The 24,840-nt window shown below is 39.5% G+C and overlaps 1 long non-coding RNA gene across 2 annotated transcripts; it reads right to left on the bottom strand.

Moving 5' to 3' along the window:
• Positions 1-20,765: 20,765 nt before the first annotated feature.
• On the bottom strand, positions 20,766-23,690 carry LOC127105522 (uncharacterized). 2 transcript variants are annotated; one of them, XR_007795030.1, is made up of 6 exons: positions 22,588-23,690; positions 22,181-22,360; positions 21,860-22,098; positions 21,723-21,764; positions 21,275-21,526; positions 20,766-21,190 (listed from the first exon to the last, which is right to left on the bottom strand). It is a non-coding gene; the product is annotated as an uncharacterized LOC127105522 (long non-coding RNA). The 2 variants fall into 2 exon arrangements; XR_007795029.1 differs by having other exon boundaries at positions 21,860-22,021.
• Between the last annotated feature and the right edge of the window lie 1,150 nt (positions 23,691-24,840).

Genomic DNA, 24,840 nt, shown 5'->3' with positions numbered 1-24,840 from the left:
TCGGAATGAAATGAGCCGATTTTGTCAACCTGTCAACAATCACCCAAATAGCTTCAAAATTCCTACTTGTCCTCGGTAAACCCGAAACAAAATCCATACTGATACTATCCCACTTCCACTCTGGAATAGCCAACGGTTGCATTAGTCCAGACGGCTTCTGATGCTCAATCTTTGACTTCTGACAAGTCAAACAAGAATAAACAAAACTCGCAATTTCTCTTTTCATTCCCGGCCACCAAAATAACTTCTTCAAATCATGATACATCTTCGTAGCTCCAGGATGAATACTTAAGCCACTACGATGTCCCTCCTCAAGAATACTCTTCTTAAGCTCAATAACATTCGGAATACACACCCGACTACCAAATTTCAAAACACCATTCTCATCAACTCTGAATTTACCACCTCGACCTTGATTCACTAAAGTCAACTTATCAACCAAATGCATATCGGATTTCTGACCCTCTCTGATCTCCTCCAGAATACCACTCGTTAACTTCAACATTCCCAATTTAACACTGTTGTGAGTACTCTCACACACCAAACTCAAGTCTCTAAACTGCTCAATTAAATCCAATTCCTTAACCATTAACATAGACATATGTAATGATTTCCGACTCAATGCATCAGCCACTACATTTGCTTTACCCGGATGGTAGTTCAAACCAAAGTCATAATCCTTCAGAAACTCTAACCATCTCCTCTGTCTCATATTCAGCTCTTTCTGATCAAACAAATACTTTAAACTTTTATGGTCACTGAAAACCTCAAATCTTGACCCGTACAAGTAATGCCTCCATAACTTCAGAACAAATACCACAGCTGCCAACTCTAAATCATGTGTCGGGTAGTTCCTCTCATGAACTCTTAACTGTCTCGAGGCATAAGCTATAACCTGCTTATTCTGCATCAACACACCACCTAACCCAGCAATGAAGCATCACAGTAAACTTCAAATGGTTCCGACGAACTCGGTAATATCAGGATAGGGGCAGTAGTCAACCTTTTCTTTAACTCTTGGAAACCTTCTTCACATTTTGAGTCCCAAACAAACGCTTGCCCCTTTCTAGTCAACATTGTCAACGGTAACGCCAACTTAGAAAATCCCTCAATGAACTTCCTATAATAACCAGCCAAACCAAGGAAACTTCGAATCTCAGCAACAGACTTCGGAGCTTCCCACTTAGATACCGCTTCTATCTTAGAAGGATCAACAGCAACACCACCTCTTGAAATCACATGACCAAGAAAACTAACTTCATCTAACCAAAATCACACTTAGACAGTTTAGCAAATAACTGCTTTTCTCGCAGCACTCCTAAAACCACTCTCAAATGCTCAGCATGCTCTTCTTCAGATTTCGAATACACCAAAATGTCATCGATAAACACCACAACAAACTGATCCAAGTACGGATGGAAAATCCTATTCATGTACTCCATAAATACTCCAGGCGCATTAGTCACACCAAAAGGCATTACAGAATACTCATAATGTCCATACCTCGTTCTGAAAGCAGTCTTCTGAATATCCTCAGTTTTCACACGTATCTGATGATACCCAGATCTCAAATCTATCTTGCTGAACACACTCGCACCAACCAACTGATCCATCAAATCATCAATCCTCGGCAAAGGATACCGATTCTTGATCGTCACTTTATTCAGTTGCCTGTAGTCCACACACAACCTCATAGTACCTTCCTTCTTCTTAACCAACAACACTGGTGCACCCCACGGTGACACACTTGGACGAATAAACTTCTTATCCAACAAATCTTCCAACTGACTTTTCAATTCAGCTAACTCAACAGCAGACATACGGTATGGAGCCATCGATATCGGTCTAGTACCAGGTACCAATTCAATCGAGAACTCAACTTCACGCTCTGGCGGTAACTCATTCACTTCTTCCGGAAACACATCAGGAAAATCACACACCACAGCTAAATCGCCAATCACCAGTTTACCTTTAGCCTCCAAAGTCGCTAACAGCATAAACAACTCTGCTCCACCAGCTACTTCCTCATTCACTTGCCTTGCCGATAGAAACAAACTCTTTTCTTCTTCAATCTCAGGAAAAATCACAGTCTTATCAAAACAGTTGATATAGACTCGGTTAAACACCAACCAGTTCATACCCAGAATAACATCAATTTGCACTAACGGGAGACACACAAGGTCTATCCCAAAGTCTCTACCAAAAATACTCAAAGGACAATTCAAACAAACTGAAGTAGTAGTCACTGAACCCTTCGCAGGAGTATCAATCACCATACTACCAAACATCTCAGATATCTCTAACTTAAGTTTCACAGCACAATCCAAAGATATAAAAGAATGAGTCGCACCTGTGTCAATAATAGCTACAAGAGGAAAGCCATTAATATAACACGTACCTCGGATCAAACGATCATCTGCAGAAGTCTCAGAACCCGATAAAGCAAAAACCTTGCCTCCTGACTGATTCTCTTTCTTCGGCTTAGGACACTGTGGACTGATATGACCCACCTCTCTACAGTTGAAACAAGTCACATTCTTCGACCGGCACTCTACAGCCAAATGACCACCCTTTCCACACTTGAAACACTTCATCTCAGCACTGGTACACTCATGAACACGATGTCCAGCCCGACCACATCGGTAACACTTAACAGGAGCACTAGAGTCTCCCCCACTAGGCCTTTTCATCCCACTCTGCCTCTGAAAACCTTTGCCAGCTGTATACGGTTTTCCACGATCAATCTGATTCTTGCCTTTCCTATCAACCCTCTACTGATAGCTCTCAGCTCTGGCCTTGGAATCCTGTTCAAAAATCCTGCAACAGTCAACCAGATCAGAAAACACTCTAATCCGCTGATATCCAATAGCCTGTTTGATCTCGGGACGCAACCCGTTCTCAAACTTCACACACTTCGAAAATTCCCCAGCAGCCTCAGCATATGGAGTATAATACTTCGACAGCTCTGTGAACTTAGCAGCATACTCAGTAACAGTCCGGTTACCCTGCTTCAATTCCAAGAACTCTATCTCTTTCTTCCCTCTGACATCCTCTGGAAAATACTTCCTCAGAAATCTCTCCCTGAACACAGCCCAAGTGATCTCAGCATTCCCAGCAGATTCCAACTCAGTGCGGGTAGCAACCCACCAATCATCAGCTTCCTCTGACAGCATATGTGTACCGAACCTGACCTTCTGGTTATCAGCACACTCAGTTACTCTGAAGATCCTCTCAATCTCCTTCAACCACTTCTGAGCACCATCTGGGTCATATGCCCCCTTGAACATTGGAGGATTGTTCTTCTGGAACTCACTCAACTGACGAGCAGCTCCCATTCCCACAACATTCGGATTTCCTCCAAGTACTCCAGCTAGCATACCCAGAGCCTCAGCAATCGCAGCATCATCTCTACCTCTTCCAGCCATCTCTATTCTGAAAACCCAAACAAGCTAAACAATAAGTACTGATAGGGTTACACAACACCTATCCCGTACAGGGGAAATAGAATAGTTACGACTCGACACGACCGACTATGCTCTGATACCACTAATGTAACACCCTTCTAAATACCCTAAAATATTAATTTAAAATAATAACATATAATAATCAGAGTAATTATGCCCCGAAGGGTGTCACACGATCATCAAACAATAACCATCAAATATGTCCTGTCATGCTCATTTATTTAATTCAAAACATAAAGTATCTGCATAATACGCAGCGGATAGACATCAATTCAATTATTCCAAGCATGTAACATATTACATGCAAAATGGTTCACAACCAATCAATAAGATATTCAAACGTCCCATCCCGATGTTACATCTATCAGAGCATGACCCACTTAGGAGACTACACTAGACTCCAAGCACTAGCTCCTATTCAACTCACTGCTCGTTACCTGAAAAATAGGTGTAAGGGTGAGTTCCTCAATCAATATAATAAGCATTATACAACATTATGTAATGTTAAGTAAATAACGCATCAAATCACCCTAACCAGACTACGCGCTCAATAACGGCAGCGTCAATTCAAATATCATACTCAACCATAACATATCACATGTGTATAATCCCCAACCATACTCAACATCAACAACACTACACACTACACACATATAATACTGGAATACATCCAATCATATTATATGCCATACATTCATTATGCAATGAGACTCAACATATGCGGTACCGACTCTTCTTGAACTTACAGTTCAAGCTCACCGATCCCTCCGGATACGGCTACTAAGCTCACTAGTCCCACTCATTTGAGACCTAGTGACTCACTCACTAATTCCTCACCATGGGAATTAGCTACAGCCCCAAAGGCTAGACTATGCAAGCTAATCATCTAGCATGCAAACATCAACAACAATTCACAACGATTTGCTCACTAATCCCTCACAATGGGAATTAGCTACAGCCCCACAGGCTATGCCATGCATGCTAATCATCTAGTAATGCAGCATCAACAACAGTTCAAGAATAGACAATATGCTCACACTACAAGTCATACAACAGTCTATTCACAATGCATACATAACTGATACATTTACAGCATAATGCACACCATCACATATCATCAACACAATTATCACGAAAGCATATCATATCATGCCACACAACCAATCATAGTATTAGCACACCCTACTAATACCTATGCCTCTCAAAACAACGGGAAATGATCCCTAATACATCGGTCCTCAGCTAAATCACATCACTCAGCCTAAACAGCCAAAACTGCACCACCACAGCACAGAAATCACAATTTAATATCCACTTCTGCACAGCACAGTTCGCGCCGCGCAGGAGGGTTCGCGCCGCGAACGGTGCGTCACAGAACCCTTCTGGATTTGACAGTTCGCGCCGCGAACGGGGCTTCGCGCCGCGAATCGCGCGCGAACAGAACCCTCTGCTGCAGAAAATAGATTTCAGGTCTACAATGGTTTTCCCTATTACGAAACCTATCCGACCCAACCTTCCACAGTCCAATTTACATCAATTAATCGTCCTCATTGTCAACACAATTCATATCTTATTTGATTACACCAAACCTAACACGTTTACATCAAATTCCTACGAATTCCCTCTCAATTCTTCCCCAATTTCATTCATCCCAAAAGTTCACAATTTCATCCTAATCATCCAATTCAGAGGTAATTCAAAGGTCTATCACTACCCATGACACATTATCATATAATACCCGTTAAATCAACGATAAACCCCCCTTACCTGAGTTAATCCGGCAAATTCTGCAGCTTCAAGCTCTTCCTCTTCTCTTGTTCTGCCTTTTGCCCTTTTTCTCTTTCAGCCGCTTCTCTTTTCCTTTTCACGTGAAAACCCTTGTTCCAAAATTGGGACTTTTATTCCAACTTATATATTCCAATAATAATTATTTCCAATAAATATTATTCCAAAATAATAATAATAATAATCCAAATTTCTAATTATTCAATTAAATTAATAAATAAAATATTAATTTAAATTAAATAATTGTCTTATTTTAATTGGGGTGTTACAACTCTCCCCCACTAAAAGAGTTTTCGTCCTCGAAAACATACCTCAAGCGAACAACTCTGGGTAAGACTCCTTCATCTGACTCTCCAGTTCCCAAGTCACATTGCCACCTGCTGGTCCTCCCCAAGCTACCTTCACTAAGGCAATCTCTTTACCCCGTAACTGCTTCAACTCTCGATCCTCAATCCTCATAGGTGATGTTTCAACAGTCAGGTTATCTCTCACCTGTACATCATCTAATTGGACAACATGCGACGGATCATGAATGTATCTCCTCAACTGAGACACATGAAAAACATCATGCAAATTCGCAAGCGACGGCGGTAAAGCGACACGATAGGCTACCTCTCCTATCCTTTCCAAAATCTGGTAAGGACCAATAAATCGAGGAGTCAACTTCTTTGACTTTAAGGCTCGACCAACACCAGTTATCGGAGTAACACGAAGAAACACATGATCTCCCTCTTGGAACTCAAGTGACTTTCTCCTCTTATCATGATAACTCTTCTGACGACTCTGAGCAATTCTCATCTTCTCCTGAATCATCTTAATCTTTTCTGTAGTCTGTTGAACGATCTCCGGTCCAACCACAGCACTCTCACCGGACTCATACCAACATAAAGGTGTCCGACATCTCCTACCATACAAAGCTTCAAACGGTGCCATACCAATGCTCGAATGAAAGCTATTGTTGTAGGTAAACTCAATCAACGGTAAATAACAATCCCAAGCACCTCCCTTTTCCAAAACACAAGCTCTCAAAAGATCCTCCAATGACTGAATCGTCCTCTCAGTCTGACCATCAGTCTGCGGATGATATGCAGAACTCAATCTCAGCTTAGTTCCCAAAGCCTTCTGCAAACCTTCCCAAAACTTCGATGTAAATCTAGGATCTCTGTCCGAAACAATACTCGACGGAATACCATGTAAACTTACAATCTTCTCAATATACAACTCAGCCAATCTCTCTAACGGATAATCCATTCTGATCGGAATGAAATGAGCCGATTTTGTCAACCTGTCAACAATCACCCAAATAGCTTCAAAATTCCTACTTGTCCTCGGTAAACCCGAAACAAAATCCATACTGATACTATCCCACTTCCACTCTGGAATAGCCAACGGTTGCATTAGTCCAGACGGCTTCTGATGCTCAATCTTTGACTTCTGACAAGTCAAACAAGAATAAACAAAACTCGCAATTTCTCTTTTCATTCCCGGCCACCAAAATAACTTCTTCAAATCATGATACATCTTCGTAGCTCCAGGATGAATACTTAAGCCACTACGATGTCCCTCCTCAAGAATACTCTTCTTAAGCTCAATAACATTCGGAATACACACCCGACTACCAAATTTCAAAACACCATTCTCATCAACTCTGAATTTACCACCTCGACCTTGATTCACTAAAGTCAACTTATCAACCAAATGCATATCGGATTTTGACCCTCTCTGATCTCCTCCAGAATACCACTCGTTAACTTCAACATTCCCAATTTAACACTGTTGTGAGTACTCTCACACACCAAACTCAAGTCTCTAAACTGCTCAATTAAATCCAATTCCTTAACCATTAACATAGACATATGTAATGATTTCCGACTCAATGCATCAGCCACTACATTTGCTTTACCCGGATGGTAGTTCAAACCAAAGTCATAATCCTTCAGAAACTCTAACCATCTCCTCTGTCTCATATTCAGCTCTTTCTGATCAAACAAATACTTTAAACTTTTATGGTCACTGAAAACCTCAAATCTTGACCCGTACAAGTAATGCCTCCATAACTTCAGAACAAATACCACAGCTGCCAACTCTAAATCATGTGTCGGGTAGTTCCTCTCATGAACTCTTAACTGTCTCGAGGCATAAGCTATAACCTGCTTATTCTGCATCAACACACCACCTAAACCCAGCAATGAAGCATCACAGTAAACTTCAAATGGTTCCGACGAACTCGGTAATATCAGGATAGGGGCAGTAGTCAACCTTTTCTTTAACTCTTGGAAACCTTCTTCACATTTTGAGTCCCAAACAAACGCTTGCCCCTTTCTAGTCAACATTGTCAACGGTAACGCCAACTTAGAAAATCCCTCAATGAACTTCCTATAATAACCAGCCAAACCAAGGAAACTTCGAATCTCAGCAACAGACTTCGGAGCTTCCCACTTAGATACCGCTTCTATCTTAGAAGGATCAACAGCAACACCACCTCTTGAAATCACATGACCAAGAAAACTAACTTCATCTAACCAAAATTCACACTTAGACAGTTTAGCAAATAACTGCTTTTCTCGCAGCACTCCTAAAACCACTCTCAAATGCTCAGCATGCTCTTCTTCAGATTTCGAATACACCAAAATGTCATCGATAAACACCACAACAAACTGATCCAAGTACGGATGGAAAATCCTATTCATGTACTCCATAAATACTCCAGGCGCATTAGTCACACCAAAAGGCATTACAGAATACTCATAATGTCCATACCTCGTTCTGAAAGCAGTCTTCTGAATATCCTCAGTTTTCACACGTATCTGATGATACCCAGATCTCAAATCTATCTTGCTGAACACACTCGCACCAACCAACTGATCCATCAAATCATCAATCCTCGGCAAAGGATACCGATTCTTGATCGTCACTTTATTTAGTTGCCTGTAGTCCACACACAACCTCATAGTACCTTCCTTCTTCTTAACCAACAACACTGGTGCACCCCACGGTGACACACTTGGACGAATAAACTTCTTATCCAACAAATCTTCCAACTGACTTTTCAATTCAGCTAACTCAACAGCAGACATACGGTATGGAGCCATCGATATCGGTCTAGTACCAGGTACCAATTCAATCGAGAACTCAACTTCACGCTCTGGCGGTAACTCATTCACTTCTTCCGGAAACACATCAGGAAAATCACACACCACAGCTAAATCGCCAATCACCAGTTTACCTTTAGCCTCCAAAGTCGCTAACAGCATAAACAACTCTGCTCCACCAGCTACTTCCTCATTCACTTGCCTTGCCGATAGAAACAAACTCTTTTCTTCTTCAATCTCAGGAAAAATCACAGTCTTATCAAAACAGTTGATATAGACTCGGTTAAACACCAACCAGTTCATACCCAGAATAACATCAATTTGCACTAACGGGAGACACACAAGGTCTATCCCAAAGTCTCTACCAAAAATACTCAAAGGACAATTCAAACAAACTGAAGTAGTAGTCACTGAACCCTTCGCAGGAGTATCAATCACCATACTACCAAACATCTCAGATATCTCTAACTTAAGTTTCACAGCACAATCCAAAGATATAAAAGAATGAGTCGCACCTGTGTCAATAATAGCTACAAGAGGAAAGCCATTAATATAACACGTACCTCGGATCAAACGATCATCTGCAGAAGTCTCAGAACCCGATAAAGCAAAAACCTTGCCTCCTGACTGATTCTCTTTCTTCGGCTTAGGACACTGTGGACTGATATGACCCACCTCTCCACAGTTGAAACAAGTCACATTCTTCGACCGGCACTCTACAGCCAAATGACCACCCTTTCCACACTTGAAACACTTCATCTCAGCACTGGTACACTCATGAACACGATGTCCAGCCCGACCACATCGGTAACACTTAACCGGAGCACTAGAGTCTCCCCCACTAGGCCTTTTCATCCCACTCTGCCTCTGAAAACCTTTGTCAGCTGTATACGGTTTTCCACGATCAATCTGATTCTTGCCTTTCCTATCAACCCTCTGCTGATAGCTCTCAGCTCTGGCCTTGGAATCCTGTTCAAAAATCCTGCAACAGTCAACCAGATCAGAAAACACTCTAATCCGCTGATATCCAATAGCCTGTTTGATCTCGGGACGCAACCCGTTCTCAAACTTCACACACTTCGAAAATTCCCCAGCAGCCTCAGCATATGGAGTATAATACTTCGACAGCTCTGTGAACTTAGCAGCATACTCAGTAACAGTCCGGTTACCCTGCTTCAATTCCAAGAACTCTATCTCTTTCTTCCCTCTGACATCCTCTGGAAAATACTTCCTCAGAAATCTCTCCCTGAACACAGCCCAAGTGATCTCAGCATTCCCAGCAGATTCCAACTCAGTGCGGGTAGCAACCCACCAATCATCAGCTTCCTCTGACAGCATATGTGTACCGAACCTGACCTTCTGGTTATCAGCACACTCAGTTACTCTGAAGATCCTCTCAATCTCCTTCAACCACTTCTGAGCACCATCTGGGTCATATGCCCCCTTGAACATTGGAGGATTGTTCTTCTGGAACTCACTCAACTGACGAGCAGCTCCCATTCCCACAACATTCGGATTTCCTCCAAGTACTCCAGCTAGCATACCCAGAGCCTCAGCAATCGCAGCATCATCTCTACCTCTTCCAGCCATCTCTATTCTGAAAACCCAAACAAGCTAAACAATATGTACTGATAGGGTTACACAACACCTATCCCGTACAGGGGAAATAGAATAGTTACGACTCGACACGACCGACTATGCTCTGATACCACTAATGTAACACCCTTCTAAATACCCCAAAATATTAATTTAAAATAATAACATATAATAATCAGAGTAATTATGCCCCGAAGGGTGTCACACGATCATCAAACAATAACCATCAAATATGTCCTGTCATGCTCATTTATTTAATTCAAAACATAAAGTATCTACATAATACGCAGCGGATAGACATCAATTCAATTATTCCAAGCATGTAACATATTACATGCAAAATGGTTCACAACCAATCAATAAGATATTCAAACGTCCCATCCCGATGTTACATCTATCAGAGCATGACCCACTTAGGAGACTACACTAGACTCCAAGCACTAGCTCCTATTCAACTCACTGCTCGTTACCTGAAAAATAGGTGTAAGGGTGAGTTCCTCAATCAATATAATAAGCATTATACAACATTATGTAATGTTAAGTAAATAACGCATCAAATCACCCTAACCAGACTACGCGCTCAATAACGGCAGCGTCAATTCAAATATCATACTCAACCATAACATATCACATGTGTATAATCCCCAACCATACTCAACATCAACAACACTACACACTACACACATATAATACTGGAATACATCCAATCATATTATATGCCATACATTCATTATGCAATGAGACTCAACATATGCGGTACCGACTCTTCTTGAACTTACAGTTCAAGCTCACCGATCCCTCCGGATACGGCTACTAAGCTCACTAGTCCCACTCATTTGAGACCTAGTGACTCACTCACTAATTCCTCACCATGGGAATTAGCTACAGCCCCAAAGGCTAGACTATGCAAGCTAATCATCTAGCATGCAAACATCAACAACAATTCACAACGATTTGCTCACTAATCCCTCACAATGGGAATTAGCTACAGCCCCACAGGCTATGCCATGCATGCTAATCATCTAGCAATGCAGCATCAACAACAGTTCAAGAATAGACAATATGCTCACACTACAAGTCATACAACAGTCTATTCACAATGCATACATAACTGATACATTTACAGCATAATGCACACCATCACATATCATCAACACAATTATCACGAAAGCATATCATATCATGCCACACAACCAATCATAGTATTAGCACACCCTACTAATACCTATGCCTCTCAAAACAACGGGAAATGATCCCTAATACATCGGTCCTCAGCTAAATCACATCACTCAGCCTAAACAGCCAAAACTGCACCACCACAGCACAGAAATCACAATTTAATATCCACTTCTGCACAGCACAGTTCGCGCCGCGCAGGAGGGTTCGCGCCGCGAACGGTGCGTCACAGAACCCTTCTGGATTTGACAGTTCGCGCCGCGAACGGGGCTTCGCGCCGCGAATCGCGCGCGAACAGAACCCTCTGCTACAGAAAATAGATTTCAGGTCTACAATGGTTTTCCCTATTACGAAACCTATCCGACCCAACCTTCCACAGTCCAATTTACATCAATTAATCGTCCTCATTGTCAACACAATTCATATCTTATTTGATTACACCAAACCTAACACGTTTACATCAAATTCCTACGAATTCCCTCTCAATTCTTCCCCAATTTCATTCATCCCAAAAGTTCACAATTTCATCCTAATCATCCAATTCAGAGGTAATTCAAAGGTCTATCACTACCCATGACACATTATCATATAATACCCGTTAAATCAACGATAAACCCCCCTTACCTGAGTTAATCCGGCAAATTCTGCAGCTTCAAGCTCTTCCTCTTCTCTTGTTCTGCCTTTTGCCCTTTTTCTCTTTCAGCCGCTTCTCTTTTCCTTTTCACGTGAAAACCCTTGTTCCAAAATTGGGACTTTTTATTCCAACTTATATATTCCAATAAATAATTATTCCAATAAATATTATTCCAAAATAATAATAATAATAATCCAAATTTCTAATTATTCAATTAAATTAATAAATAAAATATTAATTTAAATTAAATAATTGTCTTATTTTAATTGGGGTGTTACATCCTCTCATTCAGTCCCCTTGACTGTAGATACTGTTGTTTATGATTGGACGCACTGGTTAAGATTAACATCAGAACCACGAGCACATGAGCTTTGAAATCAAAGGTATGATAGAACAAGTCAGCTTAACCCGTCCTGGTGAGATCAGAAAAAGCCAAACACTTATCATCATATGAGAGATATCAGGTATGTCTTTATCAATCTTGGTTTGCGTACGTTCTTTTGTTATTATTAGCTGTACGAATACACACACTGAGGCATGTTTTTTGTTTATCACCTAGAGCCTTTCTAGCCATCCCATCTATTATTATTATCCATTGTTTCACCCTATTGAGCCTGTTAATCATTTATTTCTGATATACCTGTTTTTTCTAAATCCATGACCTTGTAACTATCCTACCCTGTTCAGAGTATGTGAGGATTGATTTCATCTCTACGTTTCTATCTAAGTTTGGGGTTGCTGTTGGAATAACAACCTTTAAGTTTGGGGTAGCTTTGCAGTAAGTGAATAGTAAGTGAATGTCGTAAAAAAAAAAAAAAAAAAAAAACAACAACAACATGAAAAGAAAGAAAGAGAAAAGCGAAAAACAATAAAAGAACAGCTTTTGAAAAATGCTGCATTCACCATAGATAAAAGGAAAAGAGGATTACAAAACCCTACAGAAATAATAGGAAAGAAACGTAGTGAGAGAATGATTTCATGTACTCTGAACCAAAAACCTTTGTTCAAATTTCATACCCTACCTAAACCAAAGCCCCGTTACAACCCAAAAGACCTCAAAAAGTGTGTGTGATTGTACATGTTGATAGGATGAGAGAATTTATTCAAACTTCTGATTTGATATTGCATATTGTGATTTGAGAGTGATAACACTTTAACCCAGAGAGACTTGGTGAGAGTGTGATATAAGCTGACAGGTAAAGTCATATCTCTGAGGGAAAGAGTTTCTAGCTCGTTGGCTATGTGAAAAAATCAGAAAACCTAAAAAAACATCAAGAGGTCCAGTGCGAAAGATTTCAGCAGTATTATGGTAAGAACTATTTTACAGTAAGTTTGGGGTGACATGATCTTTGATGGTAATAAAATGTTACTTGAGGACAAGCAACAAGCTAAGTTTAGGGTTGTGATCAGTCACCATTTATGCTAGACATTTCACTATTTAACCGTAAATAAGTCAGGTAAACTGTGTAAACTGAAGCATTTTTAGTTAGATATAAGCTCAATTCTATAATATAAAGTGTGTTGTTACTTATGAGTTTCTTGAGGATATTTTACACTTTTGGGTATGTTAGCAGGTCAAAAACTAGTCTGGAAGCTCAGGAAATCAAACGTCAGATGCGAAATTAAGCCCGAGCAAGAAAACGGAAGAAAAAATCAATTCTTGGAGAACCTGTTGTCCATACGCGTATGGCCTTACATGATACGCGTATGGACCTTCCCAGTACGCGTAACATACGTATATGACCAGAGGGATGGAAAATCTAGCAAAAATACAAGCTTCTGGTGATACGCATACCAGAATGGCAATACGCGTACCAGACTGGGCAATACGCGTACCAGACTGGGCAATACGCGTATCAGAGGCTATCTTACGTGCAGTACGCGTATGAGACTGGGCAATACGCGTATGAAGCCCAAAATCAGGAAAAGTCCAACTGAATAGCTATTTAGAGGGGAGACCACGATTTTCGAAGGGTTGGACAATTTTGGAGAGAAAAAAGACGCGTTTTGAGAGCTGGAGACTCAAGGATTATCGGAGGATTCATATGTTCAAGAGTTTTTCGACGATTGAAGATTGATTCCTCAAGAAATTCTGTAATGACAACAATTTTCATCTTTGTTTTTATTTCTATTATGAGTAGCTAAACCCCCCATTGCTAGGGGGGTGACCCTGATTTTGAATGTGACAGATTTTATGTTTGTGAATGCATTGACTATTTCTTTTTCTCAATTGATTTGTTCTTATTACCGTTCTTTATGCTTTATTCGTCGGACCAACGAATGATGATTTATATGAATAGTTTAAGCTGGACAGCAATTATTCATTGATTTGTATAAGAACTTTGGATAGTAAAAATCACCTAGGACTAGGGATTTTCTATCTGACCGGAAATTCTTGATATTCGAATACTTGAGTATGAACTTAATTATTTATGGACATAGTAATTAGGTTACATAATCAAATGTCTTTTCACTAAGGACTTAGGAATAGATACCCTTGAGGATCGGAATCAATCGGACGAGATTATTGTCATAGCCTTCATAAATTGTATCTGTTACAGGAAGTTTCATTCACCGTACCCTAGCAATCTACTCTAAGTTGTCTCTCGTTCAACCTTTTTACTTGTTTTATTTATTTGCAATTGGTAGTATAACTACTCACAACACAAAAACCAAAGGCTTTTGTCTAATTGAAACAATCTATAAACTCTGTATCGTCAAGCAGTCCTTGAGATCGACAAACGGGGAATTTCCCTTTTATTACTACAGTGAGAAAAATAGTACACTTGCTATTTTCCCATCAAGTTTTTGGTGCCGTTGCCGGGGACTACCAAAGATAATAGAGTTTATTAATTTATTTTCAATTAGAATTTTGTTGCTCTGCATCCAAAATTTTATTTATTGTTTAATTTTATTTTTATTGTTATTATAACTGATTTTTGTCTAATCTATGTATGCGAGGTAAGGTCTCAGCTGATTTTCATTTTGACGCAGAACCAGAGAGGACATTGCGCGCAAAGCTCAGAGAAGCTAGAAGGAAAAACTGGCAAACTCTGACACCAAAGAACCAGATTCCCATCCAGAACCAATCTCTGTTCACTCCGAAAAATCTGAGTCAGACACAGATTCACATCCAAACACTGTTGACATGGCTGCAGACCTGCCTCCAGCGGAAAGACTTTTAGGTGACTATGGCAGAGAGAACAACCCAACAGTGCGGTTGACCATTGTTAACCAACCTGTTAATGTTGCTCACTTCCAGCTACATCCCTCAACTATCCGTCAGTTAGAAAGCAAGCCTTTTTCAGGAAAGATCAATGAGGATGCAAACAAGCATTTGCAGAGGTTTCTGACTATGACTACATCATTAAAAATTGATGGGCATTCTGAAGAGGCAAAGAGATTGGTCATGTTCCCATTCACGTTATCTGAGGATGCCGAGGAATGGTTCTATTCCCTGCCCGCAGGAAGCATTACTACTTGGCAACAAATGGAAACATCATTCTTGAACGAGTATTTTCCTGCTTCTGTGTATATCCGTAAGAGGTATGACATTGTGAATTTTAAACAGAAAGACGGAGAGACACTTGGGGATGCATACAAAAGATTCAAGAGATGTTTAGTTGCATGTCTTACACATAATCTGGATGCAACTGAACAAATGCAGAATTTTGTAAACGGGCTGAAGATGAGATCGAAGCAACTCATTGACACAGCTGCTGGCGGCTCTTCTAATTTTTCAACAGCAACCGGTATCAAAAAGATCATCGAAGCTATTGCAGCGAATGAGCATTTGGAATTATATGACCGTACTGTGAATCAGCCAGAGGGAAAAATTGACTTGAAACTAGCAAATCAGGTAGTGAAAATGGAAGACCAGATTGCAGCTGAGGTTGAAAGAAGACTGAAAGCGATGAATTTAGGTACCCAGACTGTTGCTCAAGTTCAACCGGTTCAGACTATGATTTGTGAGATTTGTAGTGGACCACACTTTACCATGCATTGTGTTGCAACCGCAGAACAAGTGCAAGCTATAAATTACCTGAGGCAGAATAATCCCTACTCAAATACGTATAATCCGGGGTGGAAAAATCATCCTAATTTCTCTTGGAAAGATCAGCAAGGTGATATTCAGAAGCAAGGACCTCCACAACAACAACCACCTTACCAACCACAATATCAATCGCAACAGCAGCCTTATCAGCAACAAGTACCAAAGAAAGCGGATTGGGAGATTGCTATAGAGAAGATGGCGACTCAGAATATGCAATTTCAGGAAGAAACCAGGAATAATCAGAAGAGCACCAATGCATCCATTAAAAATCTGGAGATTCAATTGGGTCAGATAGCACAACAGATAACAAATTTTCAAACACCGGGCGCATTACCTAGTGCAACAGTGACAAATCCAAGGGAGCACCATAATGTGAGTGCGGTAACAACAAGAAGCAGAAGATCTGTTGAAGATCGTAAGAAGAAGGATGAAGAAGAAGATCAGTTGCTTGAAGTGGACCTAGAAATCTTAGAAAATAAGACACCACCTGAGGAAGAAATTGTAATACCGCCGGTGGTACAAGAAAAGATCCCTGAACCAAAACCCATCATTAAGCTTCCATTCCCACAAAGAAACAAAAAGAAGAAGCAAGATGAGAAAATTTTTCAGAAATTCATGGAGTTGTTCAAGAAATTAGAAATCAATATTCCATTCTCTGAGGCACTCGAGCAGATGCCTATCTATGCGAAATTCATGAAAGACATCATCTCGAAGAAGCGCACCACTGACACTGACCCAATTATACTAACTGAAACTTGTAGTGCTATTTTGTAGGGTATGAAGATTCCAGTGAAGAAGCCAGATAGAGGTTCTGTGACCATCCCATGTACCATTGGAGATAGGTCCTTTAAAAGGGCGCTGATTGATTTAGGGGCTAGTGTTAGCCTTATGCCTTTGTCTATTTACAAGAAGCTAGGAATTGGAAATGTTCAAGATACCAGAATGACACTTCAATTTGCTTCCCCCTCAGTGAAGAGACCTTTTGGGGTAATTGAGGATGTTCTGGTCAAAGTTGATAAATTTGTTTTTCCTGTTGATTTTGTAATTTTGGAAATGCCAGAAGATGAAGAGATACCTCTGATTCTGGGCAGACCTTTCTTAGAAACAGGTAGATGCATGATAGATATGGAGGAAGGTACCATGACCCTAAAGGTATATGATGAAGAGCTCAGAATTGATGTCCGAGATACTATGAAACATAAAGAGGATATGTATACAAACCACTCTATGGAAGTAATTGATCAAATTGTAACAAACACAATTCAAAGAAAGTTTCCTGATTTTCGAAGGGTTGGACAATTTTGGAGAGAAAAAAGATGCGTTTTGAGAGCTGGAGACTCAAGGATTATCGGAGGATTCATATGTTCAAGAGTTTTTCGACGATTGAAGATTGATTCCTCAAGAAATTCTGTAATGACAACAATTTTCATCTTTGTTTTTATTTCTATTATGAGTAGCTAAACCCCTCATTGCTAGGGGGGTGACCCTGATTCTGAATGTGACAGATTTTATGTTTGTGAATGCATTGACTATTTCTTTTTCTCAATTGATTTGTTCTTATTACTGTTCTTTATGCTTTATTCGTCGGACCAACGAATGATGATTTATATGAATAGTTTAAGCTGGACAACAATTATTCATTGATTTGTATAAGAACTTTGGATAGTAAAAATCACCTAGGACTAGGGATTTTCTATCTGACCGGAAATTCCTGATATTCGAATGCTTGAGTATGAACTTAATTATTTATGGACATAGTAATTAGGTTACATAATCAAATGTCTTTTCACTAAGGACTTAGGAATAGATACCCTTGAGGACCGGAATCAATCGGACGAGATTATTGTCATAGCCTTCATAAATTGTATCTGTTACAGGAAGTTTCATTCACCGTACCCTAGCAATCTACTCTAAGTTGTCTCTCGTTCAACCTTTTTACTTGTTTTATTTATTTGCAATTGGTAGTATAACTACTCACAACATAAAAACCAAAGGCTTTTGTCTAATTGAAACAATCTATAAACTCTGTATCGTCAAGCAGTCCTTGAGATCGACAAACGGGGAATTTCCCTTTTATTACTACAGTGACAAAAATAGTACACTTGCTATTTTCTCATCAGATAACAAGTTTTATCTTTTAATTATACCTTCATCCTTTTGGTGATGGTGATTGTTGACTTATTATCATCCTTTTGGTGATAACAAGTTTGTGTCTTGATCCTACCTTCTTCCTTTTGGTGATGGTGATCAATTGTGTGTGTGCTTATTATCATCCTTTTGGTGGTAACAAGTTTTGTCGTTTGACAATACCTTCATCCTTTTGGATATGGTGATTGTTGACTTATTATCATCCTTTTGGTGATAACAAGTTTGTGTCTTGATCTTACCTTCATCCTTTTGGTGATGGTGATCAATTGCGTGTGTGCTTATTATCATCCTTTTGGTGGTACCAAGTTTTATCATTTGACAATACCTTCATCCTTTTGGCGACGGTGATTGTTGACTTATTATCATCCTTTTGGTGATAACAAGTTTTTGTCTTGATCTTACCTTCATCCTTTTGGTGATGGTGATCAATTGCGTGTGTGCTTATTATCATCCTTTTGGTGGTAACAAGTTTTGTCGTTTGACAATACCTTCATCCTTTTGGTGATGGTGATTGTTGACTTCTTATCATCCTTTTGGTGATAACAAGTTTGTGTCTTGATCCTACCTTCATCCTTTTGGTGATGGTGATCAATTGTGTGTGTGCTTATTATCATCCTTTTGGTGGTACCAAGTTTTGTCGTTTAACAATACCTTCATCCTTTTGGTGATGGTGATTGTTGACTTCTTATCATCCTTTTGGTGATAACAAGTTTGTGTCTTGATCCTACCTTCATCCTTTTGGTGATGGTGATCAATTGCGTTGTGTGGCTTATTATCGTCCTTTTGGCGATAACAAGTTGTGTCTTTTAATTATACCTTCATCCTTTTGGTGATGGTGATTGTTGACTTATTATCATCCTTTTGGTGATAACAAGTTTTGTCTTGATCTTACCTTCATCCTTTTGGTGATGGCGATCAATTGCGTGTGTGCTTATTATCATCCTTTTGGTGGTAACAAGTTTTGTCGTTTGACAATACCTTCATCCTTTTGGTGATGGTGATTGTTGACTTATTATCGTCCTTTTGGCGATAACGAGTTTTGTTTTGATCTCACCCTCATCCTTTTGGTGATGGTGATCAATTGCGTATGTGCTTATTATCATCCTTTTGGTGATAACAAGTTTGTATCTTGATCTTACCTTCATCCTTTTGGTGATGGTGATCAATTGCGTGTGTGCTTATTATCATCCTTTTGGTGGTAACAAGTTTTGTCGTTTAATTATACCTTCATCCTTTTGGTGATGGTGATTGTTGACTTATTATCATCCTTTTGGTGATAACAAAGTTTTGTTTTGATCTTACTATCATCCTTTTGGTGATGGGGATCCTTTGAGTTGTGTGACTTATTATCATCCTTTTGGTGGTAACAAGTTTTGTTTTAATTATACCTTCATCCTTTTGGTGATGGTGATCATTGAAGTTATTTGACTTATTATCATCCTTTTGGTGATAACAAGTTTTGTTGTTGGATCTTACCCTCATCCTTTTGGTGACGGTGATCTTTGAAGTTGATGAGTTAACTATCATCCTTTTGGTGATAGCCTTGATATTATACTCTATGTTGTGGGAAACCTTATCAGAATAGCCATCATCCTCTCGATGAAGGACATCATCCTTTTGGTGATGGAAATCTTTGGATTGTGTCCAGCTTTCATCCTTTTGGTAATAGCAAGATTTGTTGTTGATATTACCATCATCCTTTTGGTGATGGCGATCTTTGTTGTGACACAATAAACCATCATCCTTTTGGTGATGGCTACTTTTGAAGCTCGGGTTATCCATTGTCCTTTTGGTGATAGCATTCATTCTACTGTCATCCTTTTGGTGCCAGAGAGCCTGTTCAGTTTTTGTCCCACATGTGTCTCACATCAGAAACAACCTCTACAAGACCGAGTGTCGGCTCGAGGGTTGGCATTGATTCGGTGTTCTACCCTTATCACCTTGGCGTTGTTAGAATCCATTGCATTTTCTTTCTGCATCCATTCCATTGCATTTCAAAGGACAAAATTTGGGTCTTTTCGTATTCAATTACCTTCCACCATGAATGTATGAAGACTATCGTCATTCTTACTTTCTAGTTCAAGATAATTAAATAGGGGCAGCTGTCATACCCCAATTTTGTCCGGGCATGTTAAAAAGATTTTAGCATTTCACAAACAGAAAGCATGATGCATAAATTCCCGTAAAGGGATCCCTGCTCGATCAAATGCCCATAAACCCTAGTCATGTTCCGTGCCTTCTTAAAGGCCCATAAATTCCTTCCTTCATGACATTGTGACTTAGTATTGTAACTTGGGAAAATGTCACTCAACCTATTGTACAAGAGTCCTTGTTTGTGGATTTTCTTGTTATTAATTTTATAAACCTCATGCTACCACATGTGCACCATATGATTAGGTCCTTTCGATTGGTTCTGAGTACATGATTGAACTAGTCCATTTGTTTTTAAAAGAAGGGGGACACATGATCCATGTTTTGCATATTTTAATTTGGTTTAGGGTATTCCACTTCTTGCCATTGTTATTACCATAAGTACTTGGTCCATAAAATGTCCATTTAGATTATGGTGGTGTTGCCCAAATTAAGAGATACCTCCACTCACACATGACTCACAAGAGACTAAGGTACATCAATGCATTTTCATTCATAAGAAATTTCACGCATTATTCATTTCGCTCAAGACACAAATGCTAGGTAGAAATGTCCACTCGCATGAAAGATTAAGAAAAAAGTTGAATCACAAAAAGCCAAGTCCATAAATACAAGAACCCCACATCCTGTTGTTATTCTGCCATAAGACCCTTGGCTTATTATGGTTTATGTTTGAAACTGCATGGTTTATGTTTGAAACTGCAAGTGCAGTATATTGGCAAAACATGTTCACACATTAAAATTACATTTTTTCATTTTTTCAAACTAACACTACGGCATACAAATCAGTTGTTTCAAGATCGACCGACACATATGCGTTTCAAACCGTGATGCGCTAATGTTACAACCCAGACAAAGGAAAGAAATAAGATTCTAAAGCTAAAATAATCCATCAGTTGGCCGTGACAGTTTCTCAGGTTCCTCATTACATTGGTTTCCAAGGACGTTATGACAGATTCGCTCCCGTGTCATGCGGTGACCTATAGATCCAAGAGCTAGCAGCGCCATGCCGACAATGTGAGTGTGAATACAGGTGCGTAAGGATAAAAGGGCACATAAGCATATGGAAAGCTACAAGTTTTAAAAGAACCTGCAACAAAGTGGCCTAGTCAAATCATAACTCACAGCAGTTCCAAGTACGAACAGGAAACGTACATTGCTAAAATTGTGTTACCTGTGGTATGTACAACCTTACCGATTGTTCTGAAAGGGTAAATCACAACCGACTTATAACCTGCAACTGTGTCTTTAACTTGAGCTAACTACCATGTTAACCAACATTGCCGTTGATGCATCAACACTCCTTCAAAAAACTCTAAAGTGGCAGCCGCGAATAACCGAACGCATGGCAGGATAGAAATCCATTGCAGGGCCATTTGGTTAGTATCAAGAACCATGCATACTCACGATACAACACCTATAGAACCTGCAGCAACAAAATGCCAAGCTAAAATCGACGTCCCTAACAGTCCAAGATTAAAATCAATAACCAGCAGTAGTTAGTTGCAATGGCAATACGCTTCGCACCAAATGTAGTGTCACCGTTAACAACAAATTCAGCAATATGTATTAGCGGTACCAACCATGCATTAAAGCCATTTCCGAGAGTGCAAGTCACTTACCATTTCTCTAATTGCATAACCAAACCGACATGACGTCCCAACCTGCAAAACAACCACAAGTCATGAGCATGAAACCACAACATAACATAGTTGAGTGAATACATCCACAATCCAAAAACGAACCAAGTACAACTTACCTCACCAAAACACAAACCACACTTAAGCCCTATACACAAACAGACCGATCGTATTACAAGAAATGATCTCCAAGCTTGATAATGTGCGTCGACGGCTATGGTACGTGTTTGATCTAATGCTACTTCCAAGTGAGAAAATGGTTTTCTAAATTATCCTTGTACCTGCATACCACAAACACGCCGAATGCCTTTTTGAGTCATGATCGGTAGCATGGTTAAAACAATTCCAAACTTTGGACCTGGAACAACACATTGCATATCAACAGACCGAGTCATGAACAAATGCAGCATTTAAAATCAATTTCAGGCATTGGGATGAACCTGTAAATAGCCCTGAAACAGATATCAACTCCTAACTTCAATTTAATCCACTCAACCATGCAAAGCACATTCATTCCAAGTTGCAAACGACAGTACAAAATGATAAACGATGGCATCCTCACACAAAACCTGCTAAATCTCACTGCTTTGCCTTGAGCCAACCATTGAATTGGGATGCACCTGCAGTAACATAGAGATGAGTAGGTTAAACGCAACACGCATCAAGCATGAAAGTAATGCAGAACTTAAGCAGACACCAAATCATGATGAGAACCTGTGAAAAACTAAGAGTTACAGGACAGTAAAAAGAGAAGTCCCTTACCATACACGTAGGTATTTTACAGCAGTGAAAAAAACAAAATCAATACGCATCTAGAGATATTTTCCAATAACAAATCCAGACGTACCTCATTCAGGGACCACAAAATCTAAAGAGAATTTTCCTTCCAACGGAATGATTCTCATGATCTCTTGACAGCTCATGGATTTTGCCACTCACTTCACTCTATAAAAGGGGGATCAAATCGATTGAAAAGGAGGGGAAGAAAGATACTGTTACCCTGCCGAAATCCCACTTCAACCCTAACCCTCCTACATCCGCCTCCTCCGTCTCCATTAACCCTACCTCACCTCACACCTTCATCTTCTTCACCTAAATCAACCCTCCACCACCGCTAACTACACACCCATCCTTCCTTGACCCTCAATTCTTCATCCACTCATCACCGAAACCCCAATCACGACCCTTTTTCTCTCCGATCTACCACCACAAAACCCTCACCGAAAATCTCCTTCCATCCCCAACAGCTACAACCGCCAGCAAACCCGACTTATTATAATGCTTGAATAAGTTTTTTTGGTACATAACCTCCCCATATTTAAACCGAATCATCCCTGTCAACAAATGTTGCAACTCAACCATCACCAGTAGCTATACAGTACAAGTTTTCAAACTTCATCATCACCATCTTTGCGCTGAGTTCCGTGGCCGACGATGCATCATCATGAAGGCAGAGACGATCATGACATGGACGATGCAGGGGAAGTTAACATAAGTGTGAAAGTTGCGAACAACGTGATTTAGAAGTGGGTTTTGAAGCGATCCATTGAGTGATTTGTGCTGCTGGGGATGTGTAGGTACTGAAGCGATGGATTAGGTGATCCAACTTTAAAAACTCCTTGCCTCTTCTGATTGTTTGAGAAAATCTTGTGCTAAACTTGTTTTTTTTTTCTTCTTTATGCATTTGTTAATAGGGATTAACTATATGATTAGTATAGTTAAGTGAGTTTTGGTAATTGGAATGTGTTTTGGGCCTGACCCAATTAATGGTTTGGGTACCATCACCCTCCTGTGCTTTGCTTGCACCCCTCCTGCTATTGGTTTATTACTAAATATTATTTCATCTCCTTATTTAATAGGACTTATTTTTGACTCGCGGATTCGACAATTTCATGTCAATATACCGCTCAATTTTCAATACAGTAATATAATATTTGCCACATTAGGATTTTTGCGAATGATATTAGGTATGTTGTCATCTCGTGAAAATTGGTTTGAGCACATTGTGGTTCACTTATTTCGATCATTTTTTTTATTTAATTAATTGATTAATCAAGATTTGTTTAAATTAGTTAATCCTAATAATTAATTTTAACCATCTCGAATCTTTGGTTTAAATCAAATAGATTTGATAATTATTTCTGACTATTTTAGACAAGTGATTTAATCGAATTTCAATTATCACTTCACATCATTTCGTTCCATTTTGTCATCAATACAAAACCAATTTCAAAAGCACAAATCATACAATTCTCGATTCAACATCGAGCCCATTTTTAAACACCCTTGTAAGTCGATTGCTGTTCGCATCGCCATCAACCTCACATAGCTTACTCTTGGGCTTCCTTACAATGAAACCTACTTGGTTATTGATTAATCGAGTAGATGAAATAATACACTAAATAAAATTCATTTCATTTATAAACACGAATTCATACCACTTTTCAAACCATTCAATCTCAAAAGAATTTTCTCTTCCAAACATAAACTTGGGATGAAAAGGAGATAGGAAGCGTACGCTTCACTATTTCTCAAGCACTCGAATAATTGGCGTACGCCATATTGCGCGAGTTCTTGCCACCCGATTAAATCTTAAGTCACGCAAATTCAAATCACTTTTCAAAATCAGATCTAATTTCCAAATTCAAATCATTTTTCAAATCAAATATAACTTCTAAAGAATTTTCTCTTTTAAAATAAACTTGGGTTGAAAAGGAGATAGGAAGCGTACGCTTCACTATTTCTCAAGCATTTGAATAATTGGCGTACGCCATATTGCGCAAGTTCTTGTCACCCGATTAAACTTCAAATCATACTATTTCAAATCATAACTACAAATTCTACAATCATTTCATTCCATATTTCAGATGAAAAGAGGATAGGAGGCGTACGCCTCACTATCCTTCGATTATTCGAATAATTGGCGTACGCCACATTGCTCGAATCTTCGTCATCAAATTAAAACCTTATTCAAACCACAACACTTCAAATCATAATATTTCAAATCATTTCGACAAATTCCAAATCCTTGTAATTCCATATTTCAGATGAAAAGAGGATAGGAGGCGTACGCCTCACTATCTTTCGATTATTCGAATAA

The sequence above is a fragment of the Lathyrus oleraceus genome, chromosome 7 (assembly GCF_024323335.1).
Source record: "Lathyrus oleraceus cultivar Zhongwan6 chromosome 7, CAAS_Psat_ZW6_1.0, whole genome shotgun sequence".
Classification (NCBI taxonomy): Eukaryota; Viridiplantae; Streptophyta; class Magnoliopsida; order Fabales; family Fabaceae; genus Lathyrus; species Lathyrus oleraceus.
Note: the sequence above shows the minus strand (reverse complement) of the source record. Positions and strands in the feature narration are given on the sequence as shown.